Source organism: Lissotriton vulgaris, chromosome 4_1 (assembly GCF_964263255.1).
Source record: "Lissotriton vulgaris chromosome 4_1, aLisVul1.2, whole genome shotgun sequence".
Classification (NCBI taxonomy): domain Eukaryota; kingdom Metazoa; phylum Chordata; class Amphibia; order Caudata; family Salamandridae; genus Lissotriton; species Lissotriton vulgaris.
The window spans coordinates 1,037,922,413-1,037,942,662 of record NC_141691.1 but is presented as its reverse complement, the minus strand read 5'-3'; positions in this window follow the sequence as shown (position 1 = coordinate 1,037,942,662).

Here is a 20,250-nt window from a genome sequence, read left to right as displayed (position 1 = left end):
GGATGGGTGCACTTATGATCCTGTGACGAGTGTGCTTGCCACTTTGGACATCATGGCTCTCTACACAAACATTCCGCAACAGGCTGCACTTTTGTGTATGGAGAATGTTTTGAATGAGAGACCTAGACCCCATCAAATACCAACGGAATTTATTATTCAACTGTTGACAATAGCAATGACACAAAACTTTTTTATGTTTTTGTGCCAATTTTACATCCAGACGAAAGGGGTAGCGATGGGGGCAATCTTTGCCCCCAATCTGGCTATAATTTACATGAGTGAGTTTGAACGTAGGTATGTCCTCAACCAACAGAATCAGTACTACAATCAAATTGCCCTATGGGAACGGTACACCAAAGATGTGCTGTTAATTTGGCAAGGAAGTGGTGAACAATTGATGGAATTCCACAGGGAGCTGAACACCTGCTCAGATGACATTCAGTTCACTTTGGAATATGACAGGGCTTCAATTAGCTTCTTGGATATTCAGATTAAATCGGATGAAGGTCAATTGTACACTACCCTTTATCGGAAGAACAGTGAGCGAAACACTCTATTAAGGTACACGAGTCATCATCCCCGCAACCTCAGAGACAATTTGCCGTTTGGCCAATTTCTGAGTTTGCGGAGGAATTGCACCAAAAAAGAGGACTATTTCGAGGAGTCATCCTCGCTTGTTGTAAGACTTCAGGAACATGGTTATCCAATGCGGCTTTTAAAAAAAGCGCGTAAAAGGGCATGGTATAACCAACGTGAAGATCTATTAGTCTCCAACCAGAAAAAGCAAGGTGAGGATCGCCTTGTGTGTGTCACCACTTTCAATACTAAGAGTAGTGCCATTAAGATATCTATCAAACAGCATTGGCATCTGGTGAATGAGGAATTAGGTGGCTTGCCCCCACCCCTACATGCATTCCGTAAAGGGATGAGTGTGAGGGACCACCTGGTTCGATCACTGTTACTCACAAATCGAACCGTGGGCTAAACAACATTGTGGGATCTTCCTCCCATTAAAGGACATACGAAGTGTGGTACTTGCCATGCGTGCCCTTTAACAAATGAATGCACCACATTTAACTACAACAAGCAAACACATACTTTGACACAACACAGCAACTGCAATACCACAGGGGTTATATATGCCATCTTATGCCTCTGTGGGTTTTTGTATGTTGGGCAAACGACCCAAAGAGTTAAATGTAGAATCTTACAGCATTGTAGCCGCATTAGATGCAAAACACCAGGTGCACCCTTGGTCGAACATTTCACCACCTTTGGTCATGATTGCGATAGCCTTCGATGGTGGGTAATAGAAAAAGTGGCCACTAATGTTCGGGGGGGCGATTTTGGAAATGTACTCAACCTAAGAGAGTGTAGGTGGATATATTCCCTTAACACGGTCAACCAAGGACTAAACGAACAGGAGGAGATAAATAGACAGGTGTCTCTCCTGCAAGTTTAGAAATATGAGTGTGTAGCTACCATGTAATTGTACCATTGTGTCTAAATATGATATATGTATTTACGATCATTATAATGTATATGGAAATATGCTTTGCCGCCTATCTCTATTGATGTTCTGAATTTGAATGCAATGTACATTGTATTATAGATAGACATTGAGCTCTGGATGTTGTCGAACGCACATATATAAATGCTCCACGGAAAAGTCTGACAGTACTAATATAGACACAAGCATTAATGTTGTGCCGTATTATCATGTATCAAGCATTGATTTCTTGTTAATACACATGGACTGTTATATTAGGAGCCAGACGACTGTAACAGTTTCGTTTGTGTGCCCAATCTAAAATGGCCTTCTATTAACAATACCGCGAGTCCTTTCTCTATTTCCATTCACGGGCACTGAGTGCCTCCATCTCCCGGTAGTTCCTTCTTTATATTGAGGGCTCTTGAGGTTAGCAAGCAGGCGCCGCGTTGAGCTACATGCCGAACGTTTCGGTGACGATACTGACTAGCGAGGTGAGTGTAATTTTGAGCGTCCTGATCAAATCCTCTTGCAGTCTCTCTCTCTCCCCCCTAACCCCCCCTTTTTAAAATTGGTGCCGAGTAGTTACCCGAATTTGCTTAAAATTGCAGGCAGTCACGTACGTCTGATACTGAATGGGTGCGAGCAGCATTGACTAAATTGGTGAGTGCAACTTATGAATTCACCTCTGCGCTTAGTCTTCTATGTATGTTATGGGTAGTGACCTACATTGCACTTAACTTGTAGGAAGTCACATACCCTTATTTGACTGGATTGAAGCAAGCGTATGCCAATAAACCACGTTGACCCACAGGCAAGCTTACCTTTACATTACTGGTAAGATCTATCTTTGAGATGGGGCATTGAATGTTGAGAATTCGTGTACCGATCAACTCCTTGAAATTAAAACGTCCGCCCTTTCCTTTTTAAAACAATAGGGTCCACTTGAATTCAAATCTGCAGTGAATTCAAGCTAAAAATTGGAGGACTAATAACATCAGCCACGCCCTACCCTAAGGTAATGACATAGGCATCCTTGGTGAGAGTAGTGTCTTGGAAGTTGTTACAGAACCGGTCTAATGACCCCTTCGTTATGTCTTTAGGTATTAATTTATTTACCAGCGGAACAAGAGCTAAGAACCAAAGTGTTCTTTTACCGACTACCATTGGGTAAGTCTAGTTTCTTACCATGGGTATTTGCGATACATGAATGATCGCAATATAAAAAGCAACAGCTTGACATACATATTCATTATGTTTCAGGGCTTATGCTGCTCCTTTGGTTGCCCAAATTTGTAGTCCTGATGAAGACTTGCATGGCCACGGTCTAAATCACCCTAAGGCCCGGAGACGAGTCGAAACGTCGACGCTTTAATTTGTCCTGGATGGTGTTACACATTCCTTAGTACAATACAAGTTTGGAAGCAATGTCTCCATTTAAGATAAACTGCGTTTAAATCTTATAATACACACCAGGACTTTTAAGGAATTGTATATTGTACAAACGTATTGCTTGTATATATGAATTTGTAAATATCACTCTATGCTGCTTTTTCCATTCTTTTTTATCAAGCACTCTATAACTCTATCTTTTTGCACATTTCTCTTTGGGCAACTACAAATGCTTTTCAATGAGATAGCCAGAAATGCAATGAATTGAATTAAAATTGCCCCACGATTTTCGAATTATTGCTGTTGCTGTTTTTTGCTTTGTTTTTTGTGGATAAAATTTACATTGATTGGACCGGGCTAATTTGTTGTATATGCCCTTTGAATAAGAGAAAGTTTAATTAACTACTTGATTCACTTGGTTCTAGTAAACAGAAGAGTTTGAGACTATTGTTTTTGAATAATATTCATTACCCAGGTCTGCCGACTATTTGGGTTACCCCATTTTCTTGATGGTTACCTTTAAGCAGTGATACTGCGAGGGTTTTTGTTTGTTAAATGTTTTGTAATGTTAATCATTGTTGTGCTTGTAAATTATATGTGCAGTGATTTAAACACTAGGAATGTCAGACAAAGAGACCCTCCCATATGGTGAAGACTATATTGAAAAATTATTACAAGAGGAAGGAGGGGGTACATTCCTGGTGGATCATATCTCTATTGGCAATCTGACTTTGAATGAAAAAGTCTCCAAATTAGAACGCTTGGAGAAGAAGCTTATAAGAACGAGGCTTCATGGCCACACTCTGTCCAAATACCTGAGGTCTAATGTAATACCGGTTGGGTTACAGGTTCAGAACAAACCGGCGATCATTCTTGAGAACCCTAAATTTAAGGGCAACTTCAGCTTCATATCCAACACCTGTTCCAGACATTGGATGGTGTTGGGTATTGAGACTGCGGTGGAAGAGGTCGAACGGTTGACCAGGGAGATCGCTGAACTCAGGAAAGAGATCATTGAGGATAAAGCCCTATCCAATGCCAAAGAGGCGCTGGATTGACTTGAAAAAACCATACGGGAATTTGATCTTTATACACAAAGTACCAAATTAGACAAAGTCGCGAAGGATATTAAAACCTATGATAATAAAGCCACATATCCTTACCTCCAAGAAGGTTATTATACAAGAGATCAATGTGGCGGTATAACCAGCAGAGGGAGGGGAGGTTACAAGAGATTCAACACCTTTTCAGGTTCTTCATATACCAGTAGCTCAGATAGTGATTCGGAACGCCCTGGAACCAGCACGGGTGGTGCCACAAGTAACTCAAAGCACAATCAACCAGATCAACAGGCTTTTTTAGTGGAGGACCAATGGTGGGGACCACGAGGGAGGGGACGCCCCTGGGGCAGACCCAGGGGTCAACGTTCTACCCGTTGGAATCGAGGCTCAGGCAGGGGGAACAAACAAGTACAGTTCCAACAGGACTCCCATGGCGAGATCCAAACAAGACGCCAGGTCTACAGGTGGTAAGACATGCCCCTGAAAATCCCATCATTAACATATCTGGTTATGAACTAAACACGAGTGAACAGCAAATCCTATGTAAGGGGTTATCTTTTGTCCCTACCTCCATGCCTGACAATTTTACTCTTAGGATGGAACTTCAACAGTTCTTCAGGAAGGTGAGATTAAAACACTACTTCCTTAAGACTCCATTTAAACCTGTGTTCTCAGGAAGTGGTCTGAGACCACCTTCTAAGTTCAACCCTCCAACATATCAGATTGACCACAAGATTAGAACTTATGAACAGGTGGTATTACGTGACGTAGACAAAATCCTAGCGGAAAGACGCTACGCCGCTTACAATATCTCTAAATTGGAGAGAGAAGCATTGGGTACCTTAAAGAACAATAGTAATATTGTGATAAAACCCGCGGACAAGGGTGGTGCTATCGTTGTCCAGAGTTTTGACAATTACAAGAACGAAATACTGTCTCAATTATCTGTCGTGGGAAATGTTACTCTCTTGAAATCTGATCCCACTAAAAATATCAGTCTATCAATCAATCGAATTACCAAAAGGGCTTTTGAGGATGGCATAATTACTAAACAAGAATATGAATTTTTAAATAACAAGCACCCACGTATGCCCACAATCTACACTTTACCCAAAGTCCACAAACGGATGGAAGACTCCCCTGGTAGACCGATTATTTCAGGGTGTGGCTCATTATTGGAGCCTCTCTGTAAATTTATAGACATATTTTTAAAACCTATTGCCACATCAACCCAACTTATTTGAGGGATACAATGAATGTCATCCAACTAGTGGATGAGCGCACTTATGATCCTGTGACGAGTGTGCTTGCCACTATGGACATCATGGCTCTACACAAACATTCCGCAGCCGGCTGCACTTTTGTGTATGGAGAATGTTTTGAATGAGAGACCTAGACCCCATCAAGTACCAACGGAATTTATTATTCAACTGTTGACAATAGCAATGACAAAAACTTTTTAATGTTTTTGTGCCAATTTTACATCCAGACGAAAGGGGTAGCGATGGGGGCAAGCTTTGCCCCCAATCTGGCTATAATTTACATGAGTGAGTTTGAACATAGGTATGTCCTCAACCAACAGAATCAGTACTACAATCAAATTGCCCTATGGGCACGGTACATCGATGATGTGCTGTTAATTTGGCAAGGAAGTGGTGAACAATTGATGGAATTTCACAGGGAGCTGAACACCTGCTCAGATGACATTCAGTACACATTGGAATATGACAGGGCTTCAATTAGCTTCTTGGATATTCAGATTAAATCGGATGAAGGTCAATTGTACACTACCCTTTATCGGAAGAACAGTGAGCGAAACACTCTATTAAGGTACACGAGTCATCATCCCCGCAACCTCAGAGACAATTTGCCGTTTGGCCAATTTCTGAGGTTGCGGAGGAATTGCACCAAAAAAGAGGACTATTTCGAGGAGTCATCCTCGCTTGTTGTAAGACTTCAGGAACATGGTTATCCAATGCGGCTTTTAAAAAAAGCGCGTAAAAGGGCATGGTATAACCAACGTGAACATCTATTAGTCTCCAACCAGAAAAAGCAAGGTGAGGATCGCCTTGTGTGTGTCATCACTTTCAATACTAAGAGTAGTGCCATTAAGAAATCTATCAATCAGCATTGGCATCTGGTGAGTGAGGAATTAGGTGGCTTGCCCCCACCCCTACATGCATTCCGTAAGGGGATGAGTGTGAGGGACCACCTGGTTCGATCGCTGTTACTCACAAATCGAACCGTGGGCCAGACAACATTGTGGGATCTTCCTCCCATTAAAGGACATACGAAGTGTGGTACTTGCCGTGCGTGCCCTTTAACAAATGAATGCACCACATTTAACTACAACAAGCAAACACATACTTTGACACAACACAGCAACTGCAATACCACAGGGGTTATATATGCCATCTTATGCCCCTGTGGGTTTTTGTATGTTGGGCAAACGACCCAAAGAGTTAAATGTAGAATCTTACAGCATTGTAGCCGCATTAGATGCAAAACACCAGGTGCACCCTTGGTCGAACATTTCACCACCTTTGGTCATGATTGCGATAGCCTTCGATGGTGGGTAATAGAAAAAGTGGCCACTAATGTTCGGGGGCGATTTTGGAAATGTACTCAACCTAAGAGAGTGTAAGTGGATATATTCCCTTAACACGGTCAACCAAGGACTAAACGAACAGGAGGAGATAAATAGACAGGTGTCTCTCCTGAGAGTTTAGAAATATGAGAGCGTAGCTACCATGTAATTGTACCATTGTGTCTAAATATGATATATGTATTTACGATCATTATAATGTATATGGAAATATGCTTTGCCGCCTATCTCTATTGATGTTCTGAATTTGAATGCAATGTACAGTGTATTATAGATAGACATTGAGCACTGGATGTTGTCGAACGCACATGTATAAATGTTCCACGGAAAAGTCTGACAGTATTAATATAGACACAAGCATTAATGTTGTGCCGTATTATCATGTATCAAGCATTGATTTCTGGTTAATACACATGGACTGTTATATTAGGAACCAGACGACTGTAACAGTTTCGTTCGTGTGCCCAATCTAAAATGGCCTTCTATTAACAATACCGCAAGAGGAGCCCTTTCTCTATTTCCATTCACGGGCACTGAGTGCCTCCATCTCCCGGTAGATCCTTCTTTATATTGAGGGCTCTTGAGGTTAGCAAGCAGGCGCCGCGTTGAGCTACATGCCGAACGTTTGGGTGACGATACTGACTAGCGAGGTGAGTGTAATTTTGAGCGTCCTGATCAAATCCTCTTGCACTCTCTCTCCCCCCCCCACCCCCCTTTTTTAAAATTGATGCCGAGTAGTTACCCCAATTTGCTTAAAATTGCAGGCAGTCACGTACGTCTGATACTGAATGGTTGCGACCAGCATTGACTAAATTGGTGAGTGCAACTTATGAATTCACCTCTGCGCTTGGTCTTCTATGTATGTTATGGGTAGTGACCTACTTTGCACTTAACTTGTAGGAAGTCACATACCCTTATTTGACTGGATTGAAGCAAGCGTATGCCAATAAACCACGTTGACCCACAGGCAAGCTTACCTTTACATTACTGGTAAGATCTATCTTTGATATAGGGCATTGAATGTTGAGAATTCGTGTACCGATCAACTCCTTGAAATTAAAATGTCCGCCCTTTCCTTTTTAAAACAATAGGGTCCACTTGAATTCGAATCTGCAGTGAATTCAAGCTAAAAATTGGAGGACTAATAACATCAGCCACGCCCTACCCTAAGGTAATGACATAGGCATCCTTGGTGAGAGTAGTGTCTTGGAAGTTGTTACAGAACCGGTCTAATGACCCCTTCGTTATGTCTTTAGGTATTAATTTATTTACCAGCGGAACAAGAGCTAAGAACCAAAGTGTTCTTTTTCCGACTACCATTGTGTAAGTCTAGTTTCTTACCATGGGTATTTGCGATACATGAATGATCGCAATATAAAAGCAACAGCTTGACATACATATTCATTATGTTTCAGGGCTTATGCTGCTCCTTTGGTTGCCCAAATTTGTAGTCCTGATGAAGACTCGCATGGCCACGGTCTAAATCACCCTAAGGCCCCAAGACGAGTTGAAACATCGACACTCTAATTTGTCCTGGATGGTGTTACACATTCCTTAGTGCAATACAAGTTTGGAAGCAATGTCTCCATTTAAGATAAACTGCGTTTAAATCTTATAATACACACCAGGACTTTTAAGGAATTGTATATTGTACAAACTTATTGCTTGTATATATGACTTTGTAAATATCACTCTATGCTGCTTTTTCCATTCTTTTCTATCAAGCACTCTATAACTCTATCTTTTTGCACATTTCTCTTTGGGCAACTACAAATGCTTTTCAATGAGATAGCCAGAAATGCAATGAATTAAATTAAAATTGCCCCACGATTTTCAAATTATTGCTGTTGCTGTTTTTTGCTTTGTTTTTTGTGGATAAAATTTACATTGATTGGACCGGGCTAATTTGTTGTATATGCCCTTTGAATAAGAGAAAGTTTAATTAACCAATCACAGGAGCAGCACAGGGCGATTAATAATGACCATTGCCTGCCTCTATGGTTGTGTAGGTGGCCCTACACTGGCTGTGCACGGCCACAGGTATCAGAATCAGGTTTGGCAGCACTGCCAGAGCCACACATCTACCATGCTGGCAATCCCAGCCACACCGCTGCCATATGTACATTATATTACTCCTCTAAAGTCATTCATCATTCCAACCAGCACAAGAAAGCAATATCGACATTATTACCATGATTGGAGATATGCAAGTGTTTTTCAAATACTGGCTCCAATACATGAAATCAGTGTTTCAGTGGGCTCTTGACAATACTGGCACTTTTACAGGATGGATTGTTAGATAATTTTTGTCATAGCTTTGTCATTATCCCCCCTCCCCGCCATGGGTTGTGCCCAAGTCAATTGTAAACATTATGTTATTAGATTCTATCCATAAGTGTCTTGTCAGAAGTTACAAGTTGTGTAAGAATTCAACGTTTCCTTCTCCATCTTTGGGTTACTGGGATGCACAATTCCAGAAATCAGCTCATCGAGACTCACCCAGTTCTAGGAGTTATTGATTGAAAACTTTATTGTATAGTTAATTAAAACCATTACAAAAAGACAAATATGATAATATGCTAAAACACAGAAAATTTACACTAATGTGAGAGTAATAAAATTTAAAAATGGAGGTAAAAGCAAATGTCTTTCTGGGGTAAAGAATAGCAGTTCCAAGTTCAAGATTTTGCCAATGTTCTTTGCTTTTTCTCAAAATATTCAATAAATTTGATTGATCTACAAATAAATTGCGGGTCTGTGGTGCATAATATTTGTATAATCGCGGACCTGCAGGTACGTATTCCATACTGCTTGAACTTGGCTTTCAACCAATTCCGACGTTCCTGTATAAGAGCCGGGCAGATGCAAATCAGGGGGATAAAGTCTTGTCTTGCTGCACCGCATAGCCCACACCCTTCACTTTCTTGGAACTTCTACTTAGGATGCTCGGCATTAGTTGGCAGACTACCCAGCCTTATATTAAGGTATTTGCGTTTGATATAGGGTGAAAAGGCCAGGTCCAGGAAGTGCGCCGGCACTAGTTTTTTATATGATTGGATAGTCATCCAGGCATGTGACCGGAGACTGAAAGCTATTTTGTTGTCCAACAATGAGTGTTTAATGGCTGCCTTCCTGACCACCTGTTTGAATGAAGATAATTGGTATAGGTTGGGGCAAGTGATCCCTCCAGCAATGGTGCCTCTGATGGGGGTTTTGCGACACTTAAGTAATCCACCAGTGCCTTCGAAGCTTGGGCTGTGTCCAGCATGTCCATACCTCTTGCAGCTTCTCTCAACAACACTCCCCCCCTCTTGTCCATTCCATCTCTCAAGTTCTTTACACCATGAGGCCAGATGGTGTTGGCCGTCCCTCAAGATCCCCAGATCCACCACCAAGGTGTCTAGTTTAGTCTCCAGTACCTCCCGAGAGGCTGGTATTGCCTGTAGGATTTTTTATAGAGGGGGACCTCCAGGCTGTCCGGGCCATGAGGCATTGCTCCCATCCTCCAACAGGGACTCCCCAGCGTCCTCTGCTTCTTCCTCTTGATCTTCCTCATGGTGGCGGGGGTAAGTAGTGCCTTCCAAGTTATGAAGAGGTCTCTTTTTGCCTCTGTCAATTGGTTAAGGGCAGCAGTATTCTTTCTACGGGGCATTGGACCCGTCAAGCCGTCCCCACGATCTCTGCAACTCAATAGCGGTTCGCCGCTTGCCAAGCATTCATCAGAGAGGGTGCAGCCAGTTCCTGATATCCAGGTCTGTTCCCACGGAGCATTATACTTCTTAGCTCATGGGGCTTCTTTGCTAGGGGGAGCCCTCCTGGCCACCCACCCTCCTGCTTTGGTCCCTGAAGGCGGTCCTGGACAGTCCCAGCAGTCAATGAGGTTTGACAATCATTGTCTGGATCCCCAGGAGGCTCCAGGAGGCTGTATTGCTTGTATTCTGAGTAGTAAGTGCACACTAGTAGCTCAAATAATCAGAAAGGGTCCAAGTGATGTAAAGTTTTAGCATTTGTAGCCGCAGAAGCTAATATAACATTAGAAGGTAAGTGCCCAGCTCTGTTATTTTGCTGATTCGATAATTAAAGATTGGGGCGTTAAGATTACAGTCCATGCTATTCCTAGTATACTTCTATGTCATCGTACCCCCTGCTGGCCTCTTGCAAAAATCTGCCGCTTCAGTGGCCGCTTCATGGGTTCCATTTTTTCTCTGTCTTCAGCCATAGTCCTTCTCCAATCTGGGCCTACACCCGGTCTGAGCCCGCGCCCACGCAGTAGTCCTCTGCCACCTGCTGTGGGAAGGTACCTCAGTATTCCACTCTTAATCCACAGCACATGACAGCTCTGCACCTTATCCCTGAAACGGGGCCCATATCTCGCTATTGCCCAGTCGGTGCTGCACAGTGGCAGCGCATCCCTCGCCAACCTGACTGATCCACAGCCTGGGTCTTCTCAGTCCAGTCATCTGTGAAGGGAGAACTGTTATAATGGCAGGTGTCCAACTGCTGATCGTGACCGGTGGCACCACTGCACCAATCTGTATTGTTGGGGGGAATGCCGCGAGGTTGCACTCACCGAGTGTGGCATGTGTTTACTGCTCTGCTCCCCCTAGTGTGGGGCCGGCACCAGTCCAAGTCCGCAGCCAGTACAGCGGTAACCCCTCCACTCTCCACTCCTGTCTCTCTTGCATGGCTCTCCATCACAGCTCTATATCACAAGGTGGGTGACCTGCGCATCACAGCACAGGCAGGGTGATGTAGTCAGCTCGGCTATTGCATCACTGCCAAAAGTGGCTGCTGGCAGCCTGGCACTGTGGGGGGGTTGTTCACCACCAGGTTCCTTTTAGCGTCCTTCAGTCAGCTTCCGGCTGCCATCTTGGACCCATGGCTACGTGGTTCCACTGCTTTTCTACTGGAGACTCAAATCATTCCCAAATGGCAAGCTTCACCTCTTGCTCAGGTGCCAAGGGTTTCAGGGGTCCCACCAATACATTTTGGAGACCACTGAGCCAATCATCAGTTGCAGGATAGTGCTGGATGCGGATTCACCAGCAGGAGCACTGCACTGTGCTTGACCCCATTGGTGTCAAGACCCCCCCCCCTACCCATGTGTTTGTATTCATGACAGCTAAAAGGCCAATTAGAAAGACAGACACACTAGTTGACCCTTTGCCATCATAACCAAAGTAAATGCCTACCTTTTTCTTACTGTTGCTAAAGAGTAGAATACTTTCTAACTCTTAGATATATTGTGATATACCCACCACTTGTAGGCATCTCCTGCATTAATCCAACCACATGTTATGCTAAGTACAAAAGTTGTATTGGCCATGGCCACATTATTCCACCCAACGAGAGTGAATGTATACTCTAACTGAATATGTGTCTTGAATGTCTGATTGTTTTTGTGCATATAGGATATATGAAAAAATCAGTAACTTGTAAAAAAGAATTTAGTTTGCTAAAACCACTTTCAGATTCTTTAAACACACTGACTAATCCGTCAGAGAAGGCAGTTGCTGCCTTGCCAGGTAGCCAACCTACGGTTATTTTAAGCTCATACAACTATTACAAACCTGTCAACTTAATAATTTTCTACTCACGGGAGACAAACATACAACTGTTTCGTTTGGATCATTCAAGGAATTGAATCTAATGTGATCACTCAATTAAGCAAATCGACACTCCAGGAACTTTTATGGGTGCATCTGACATAGGTAGTTTTACTTGAAGGGTGGGCTGGCATATTATCCATAACAAGTAGTGTTATGCTAAACTGGTCTTGTCCCAGTACCAACTTTCTGACTATAATTCATAAGTAGTATGAAACAGATATTGCCTCTTGAGTTAATGGGACGACAGCTAGCATGGGAGAATGGGAGAATAACATACATTCTTAGGAAGCAGTGATAGGATTGTCTGGAGAGCAGACACCCTCATTGTAAGTGAGGGATGTGAATAGAAAAAGTAGGATTTTGAGAAATGATAATTACCATTATTCAATTTGGCCTTTCATCTCAACAAGGTGACTTTGATATGTGCTAATATCAGCATGCACCAATCGCTATAGGTATTTAAACTACAAAAATGCATTCCCCCTGCCGGGGCATATGCTTTATCTGAAATAAAAAGTCAAGAAAGGAATCAAAGATTTCCAACTAGAATTAATTAGACATTGTGCAGAATTCCATCTACCAGTACCTACTATTAAATTCTTCAAATGCATTTTATAACCAGATGATTACCTCCATTGCCAACTGTATACCTGTCTCACTTCTTACTTGCTTCTGTTCGAATGATTAATCCCTCCCTCTTTCCCATGGCACATGGGGAACAGGAAGCGTGACCTAACACTGTGATTTCTCTGCCAGGGCATTGGTTTTATAGAAAATGAACGTATTGTGGTTCGTACATGTGAGCTCTCAACTCCACACAGAAATGTAGTATTTTTAGGTCTCGCAACCTATCGATGTGCGCAAGCGCATCGAGCGGAGCGAGAATTCAAGTGGCGAAAATCTTCTTCAAACCACGGGCTTTCAGCCCCGCGGTTTTCATGCAGTTCACGTGAACCATGTGATTAAACATGCACGCGCATCGGCAGCATTTCTCCTGCAGGCTCGCAAAAGGCTCTCCTCCCTCCCCACATCAAAGTCATCAATCACATTCCCACAGGCTTCCCCAGCGCTGCCCCGCCCCCTGCTTCATGCCCAGGCCATCTGTTGGATCACTGACATAATATAGAATGACAAAATATAGACTTACCAAAATATAGTCGCCAAAATATAGAATGCCAAAATATCGAATTCCTATCTACAAACAGGTAAGTACAAAAATATCGAATCCAAAATATAGTCTGTAAAAAATATAGTCAGTCAAAATATCGAATTTTTTTAAATGTCTTAAAAGTAATTTAAAATTAATGAAATAATAAATATAATTAACTAAAACATACTTAAAAATACTCAAATAACCTTAAAATTAAGATATCATTAATTTAAGTTATTAATGAAAAATGTACATTATTTTACCGTAGGATAGCAGGAGGGTAACATTTAATATCACCACTCCAGTGAGTGCAACAGTAGGGAAAGCGTTGGATAGCGTAGGGGTAAAAAATACTATTCCCACTCCAGAGAGTGCAACAGTAGGGAAAGCGTTGGCTAGCGTAGGGGTAAAAATTACTATTCCCACTCAAGAGAGTGCAACAGTAGGGAAAGCGTTGGATAGCGTAGAGGTAGAGATGCTTTATCTGAAATAAAAAGTCAAGAAAGGAATCAAAGATTTCCAACTAGAATTAATTAGACATTGTGCAGAATTCCATCTACCAGTACCTACTATTAAATTCTTCAAATGCATTTTATAACCAGATGATTACCTCCATTGCCAACTGTATACCTGTCTCACTTCTTACTTGCTTCTGTTCGAATGATTAATCCCTCCCTCTTTCCCATGGCACATGGGGAACAGGAAGCGTGACCTAACACTGTGATTTCTCTGCCAGGGCATTGGTTTTATAGAAAATGAACGTATTGTGGTTCGTACATGTGAGCTCTCAACTCCACACAGAAATGTAGTATTTTTAGGTCTCGCAACCTATCGATGTGCGCAAGCGCATCGAGCGGAGCGAGAATTCAAGTGGCGAAAATCTTCTTCAAACCACGGGCTTTCAGCCCCGCGGTTTTCATGCAGTTCACGTGAACCATGTGATTAAACATGCACGCGCATCGGCAGCATTTCTCCTGCAGGCTCGCAAAAGGCTCTCCTCCCTCCCCACATCAAAGTCATCAATCACATTCCCACAGGCTTCCCCAGCGCTGCCCCGCCCCCTGCTTCACGCCCAGGCCATCTGTTGGATCACTGACATAATATAGAATGACAAAATATAGACTTACCAAAATATAGTCACCAAAATATAGAATGCCAAAATATCGAATTCCTATCTACAAACAGGTAAGTACAAAAATATCGAATCCAAAATATAGTCTGTAAAAAATATAGTCAGTCAAAATATCGAATTTTTTTAAATGTCTTAAAAGTAATTTAAAATTAATGAAATAATAAATATAATTAACTAAAACATACTTAAAAATACTCAAATAACCTTAAAATTAAGATATCATTAATTTAAGTTATTAATGAAAAATGTACATTATTTTACCGTAGGATAGCAGGAGGGTAACATTTATTATCACCACTCCAGTGAGTGCAACAGTAGGGAAAGCGTTGGATAGCGTAGGGGTAAAAAATACTATTCCCACTCCAGAGAGTGCAACAGTAGGGAAAGCGTTGGCTAGCGTAGGGGTAAAAATTACTATTCCCACTCAAGAGAGTGCAACAGTAGGGAAAGCGTTGGATAGCGTAGAGGTAAAAAATACTATTCCCACTCCAGTGAGGGCAACAGTAGGGAAAGCGTTCGATAGCGTAAGGGTAAAAATTACTATTCCCACTCCAGAGAGTGCAACAGTAGGGAAAGTGTTGGATAGCGGGAGGGTAAAAAATACTATTCCCACTCCAGTGAGTGCAACAGTAGGGAAAGCGTTGGATAGCGTAGGGGTAAAAAATACTATTCCCACTCCAGAAAGTGCAACAGTAGGGAATGCGTTGGATAGCGTAGGGGTAAAAATTAATATTCCCACTCCAGAGAGTGCAACAGTAGGGAAAGCGTTGGGTAGAATTGGGGTAAAAAATACTATTCCCACTCCAGTGAGTGCAACAGTAGGGAAAGTGTTGGATAGCATAAGGGTAAAAATTACTATTCCCACTCCAGAAAGTGCAACAGTAGGGAAAGCATTGGATAGCGTAGGGGTAAAAATTACTATTCCCACTCCAGAGAGTGCAACAGTAGGGAAAGCGTTGGATAGCGTAGGGGTAAAAAACTACTATTCCCACTCCAGAGAGTGCAGAAGTAGGGAAAGCATTGGATAGCGGGAGTGTGAAAATTACTATTCCCACTCCAGATAGTGCAACAGTAGGGAAAGCTTTGGATAACGTAGGGGTAAAAATTACTATTCCCACTCCAGAGAGTGCAACAGTAGGGAAAGCGTTTGATAGCGTAGGGGTAAAAAATACTATTCCCACTCCAGAGAGTGCACCAGTAGGGAAAGCATTGGATAGCGGGAGGGTGAAAATTACTATTCCCACTCCAGTGAGTTTAACAGTAGGGAAAGTAATGATTTAATCTATTATTAAAAATAAATTAAATATCAATCCCAATAAAACATTAATTGAAATTAATAACCAATTTAATATTATGTAGTAATTAATTAGAAATACAACTACATATTAGTTATTAAAAATTAATAACCTATTCATAATTATTTAACAACTAATTAATTTTCAATAACAAAAACTAATTAATAATACAAATTAATACTAATTAAAAATTAACAGTAAATTAATTATCAAAAAGTATTTTTAACATGTAATTAATTACAATTACATTACTTCCCACCCTATTCCCCTATAAACCCACATCCCACTACAGAAAATACATTAATACAATTATCATAATTATCAAATATTTAATTAATACAAAATAATTACCAATTAATAAAAATTAATTGCCAATTAATAGAAATTAATTACCAATTAAAAATTAATTACCAATAAATTTTAAATCAATACCAATGAATGAGAAAAATTATTTACTTAATTACAATTAAATTACTTCCCACCCTATTCCCCTATAAACCCACAACCCGCTACAGAAAATAAATTTAGAAAATTAACATAATTAACAATTAATCAATTAATACAAATTATTGGCAATTAATCAAAATTAATTACCAATTAAAAAATAACAATACATTCAAAATGAATACCAATAAATAAATAAAAATATTTAATTAATTACAATTAAATTACTTCCCACCCTATTCCCCTATAAACCCACAACCCGCTACAGAACTAAAAAGCAAAATGTATTTAAAAATTAATAATAATTGCTAAAAATTAATATTTAATTTAATATAATTAAATTACTTCCCACCCTATTCCCCTATAAACCCACAACCCGCTACAGAATGAAATTACGCAAAAATTAAATAACATAAAATTCATTACTTAAAATACATTAAACATACATTCAAAAATTAATATACACTTTTCACACATATACTAACATACAAAACACTTTAAAAAAATTGATATTATTAAAAAATCGATATATTTAATGCCTATATTGTATACTTCGAAATTTTGACTTCTATATTTTGAAAATCGATATTACTTACCTTAAATTCGATATTTTTAACCACTATATTGTGTCCATTCGATATTTTGTCCATTCGATATTTTTCCTTCGATATTATATCCATTCTATATTTTGGAATCTATATTTTGACTGTTTACCCATCTGTTCCCTGCCAGACCTCATTTAACTTGTTCCCTGCTTGCCTCTCCCCCGCCCCCCCTCCCCCACCAGCCGAGGGCTGGTTTCACTTTCAGCACGGAAGACTTGCCTGCTTTGCCAACGCTTGTTTTTATTAATTTTTTTTATTCAATGCTTGTTGCCGTTGCCTCTCTCCAGCTCCACGCCTGTTTCCCCTCTCCAGTTCTTTCCCCCTCCACGTCTCGCCTTTGACCCCAATCTCTTCACCTCTGCGTCTCTGCTTTCTCTCGCATCTCCCTGTCTCGACTTTTATCTGTGTATCTCATTTCTCTCTTCTCATCACTTCCCTCTCTTCTTACCACTTCACTCTCTTCTCACCACTTCATTCTTTTCTTCACTCCCATGCATCGTTTTCCTTCTCTTTGTCTCTACTCCCATGCATCTTTTTCCTTCTATTTGTCTCTAATTTCCCCTCCTTCGACTTCTTGCCAGTTCCTTTTATCCTCGTGACTGTTTATTTCCCACTCCTTTTTGTTTTCCTCCCCTGTGATTCCACTCACTTTGTCTGCATCTGCTGTTCCATCACTTTACTTATTTTTCCTTCCAACGTAGTCTAGATTGCCTCTTGTTCTCTCCTCTTCACATCTTTGTTTCGTTGTCTGTCTTCTCCGTACTCTTTTCTCGGTTTCTGTACTAAGCTCTCCACCAATTTCCATGTTCTCCCCTCTCGCTCTGTTTTTCCCTTCTCTCCCCCTCCCCGCAGACCACTAATTACATATCTTTTCCGCCTGCCTACCTGAAAGATGGATTAGGCAGGGTCAGTTACTCGTAAAAAGACCCGAAGGCGCTGAATCGGAGCGGAAAAACGTAACCAAAATGATGGGAAGGCTCCGAGGGACATCCAGCCGCCTGCACCGTCGACAGGAGGCTGCCACTGCCGCGGCTTTTAAGCTGGAGCGGAATTTCTTAAACTCCTAAATGCACATGCATTTTCATTTGCCAGCTGTTCTTTTTAAATGGCATCTGGATTTCGATAGTCATAAGAAAGCCGTCTGCAAGTGTAATCGTGGCAAGGTATTTGAATCAAAATTAGGGGCGCATTTGAAGTGATCAGTGCACGCGCACTTTCGGCTGCTCACTTCAAGTGCTCTTAAAGTCTCACCTGATTGTAAAGATGTAACGCTCCTTCACGTGCGAGGCTCAGTGCGCTCCAAAAGGCCAGACTTCTGTTTCCTTGAGACAGAAGTACTACTGCGATGCTGCCAGTCTCTGGCACTCAAGAGGTTCCATAAACATAGCACGTTATTTGAGGTGTTACAGAAAAATCGGGCAATGATTAAAGGCACGATATTTAGGTTTACACAATAGTCTTATAGTCTCGGCTCTTTTCCGGCCACTCACCCACGCAACGCCACTCACCCACGCAACGCCACTCACCCACGCAACGCCACTCGCACATGCAACGCCACTCGCACATGCAACGCCACTCGCACATGCAACGCCACTCGCCCACACAACGCCACTCGCCCACGCAATGCCACTCGCCCACGCAACGCCACTCGCACACGCAACACCACTCTCACCCGCAACGCCACTCTCACCCGCAACACCACTGTCACCTGCAACGCCACTCACACACGCAACACCACTCACACACGCAACGCCACTCACACACGCAACGCCACTCACACACGCAAATCCACTCACACCCACGTAGTGCCACTTTCAGACACACAACGCCACTCACACCCACGCAAGCCCACTCTCACACACGCAACGCCACTCACCCATGCAACAACACTCACACATGCAACGCCACTCACCCACGCAACGCAACTCACTCAAAGCCATTCACACACACACAGTGCCACTTTCACCCACACTGTACAGTGCACAATAGGTCTCGCAGTAGGAAAGTTGGAGCTATTGGTTTTGTAAATGACAAAGCCCTTTATGTTTTTAAAATGAAAACAAAAATAAAAGGCATTGTTATTTGCAATTGTAATAGCTCCAACTTTCCTACTGCGAGACCTATTGGCAACGCCAGTGCTTGTTTTAAATAGGCTTAAGAGATGTGTCTAACACTTTTCAAATGCCTGTCATAACAATGGATACTCGGTAATGTTACAGTAAAATGAATCAACTGTACATTGCTCTTTGGAAGGAGTGGATAAAGTTACGCATTTGGAAGGAAGATGTAACTTCATACAAAACAAGTATTTTGGATATTTTGTGAGATCACATTTCTAAGTCTGTATTTTATGAGCTAATAAAATAGTGCCGGCAATCCAGTGAGACATTTTCTTCTATAGGCTATGTCAATGTTCTATGTGTTCAGTGTTATTAGGTCTGGCGTTGGCCAGGATCTTTTTTTAATTTTACTAAAATTACAGATATAAAATGCTTACTTCAAGGGTCTTTCCGCCACCATTCTTCGCCCATTGGTCTGTCAATGTGTCATCTACATTTTGCTTTCGTCCTCTAAAGCACTGGCAATGAGGCAATGGGTCAGCCTACCGCCACCATTGGGTAACTTCACTTTGTGTGACTGCATTTTGATCTTACACAAACAGCACATTCGCACACAGGGTGATTCCATTCAGTGCTGGTGGCTTTGTTTTTATTACTTTATTGATACCTAAGTGTTGCTCTTGAGTTTCGATCCTGCTTTTCCAGCAAGGCACTCTACCAGCTCGTTTTTGAAGTGAGCACATGACACATTCCACCTTTATCAGTTCCTGTCTTGTGCTAATGCTCTTGTAATTTCCTTTTGAAGTGGGTTTTGTATATCTAACTCTGCTTTTTCATAGCATACTCGATTTGTCTATTTGAAACTGTTCTTTATTAATTTGTCCTCCTTTTATGCACGCAATGTAGTACATTTATAACTGCAAACCTCTATGGCATGCTGGTATGTATTTTAGTTGAGTACAGATATGACTACAAACCAATTTAGGCTGTATGTCCTGCTTGTAGAGTGTTTTATTTGTTTTCAGTGCTCTAGTATGTTGTTCTTATATAAACATTTAACAATTCAATTATTAATTTAAGTTGTGCAGTTTATTCCGATTTAAAATCTATCTATCTATCTATCTATCTATCTATCTATCTATCTATCTATCTATCTATCTATCTATCTATCTATCTATCTATCTATCTATCTATCTATCTATCCATCTATTGTTGCACCTCTATTTATGTATCTATCTGGGTACCCATCTGTTTACACTAATCTATCTAGCTAGCTATCGATTTATGCAACACTATTTATCTATTCAACCAGTGCTTAATTTGTAAAAAAACAAAAAACAAGAAAATGCTGGGGTCCTCGCACTACACATGGCAACTGTACTTGCACAACTACTAACCATCACACTGC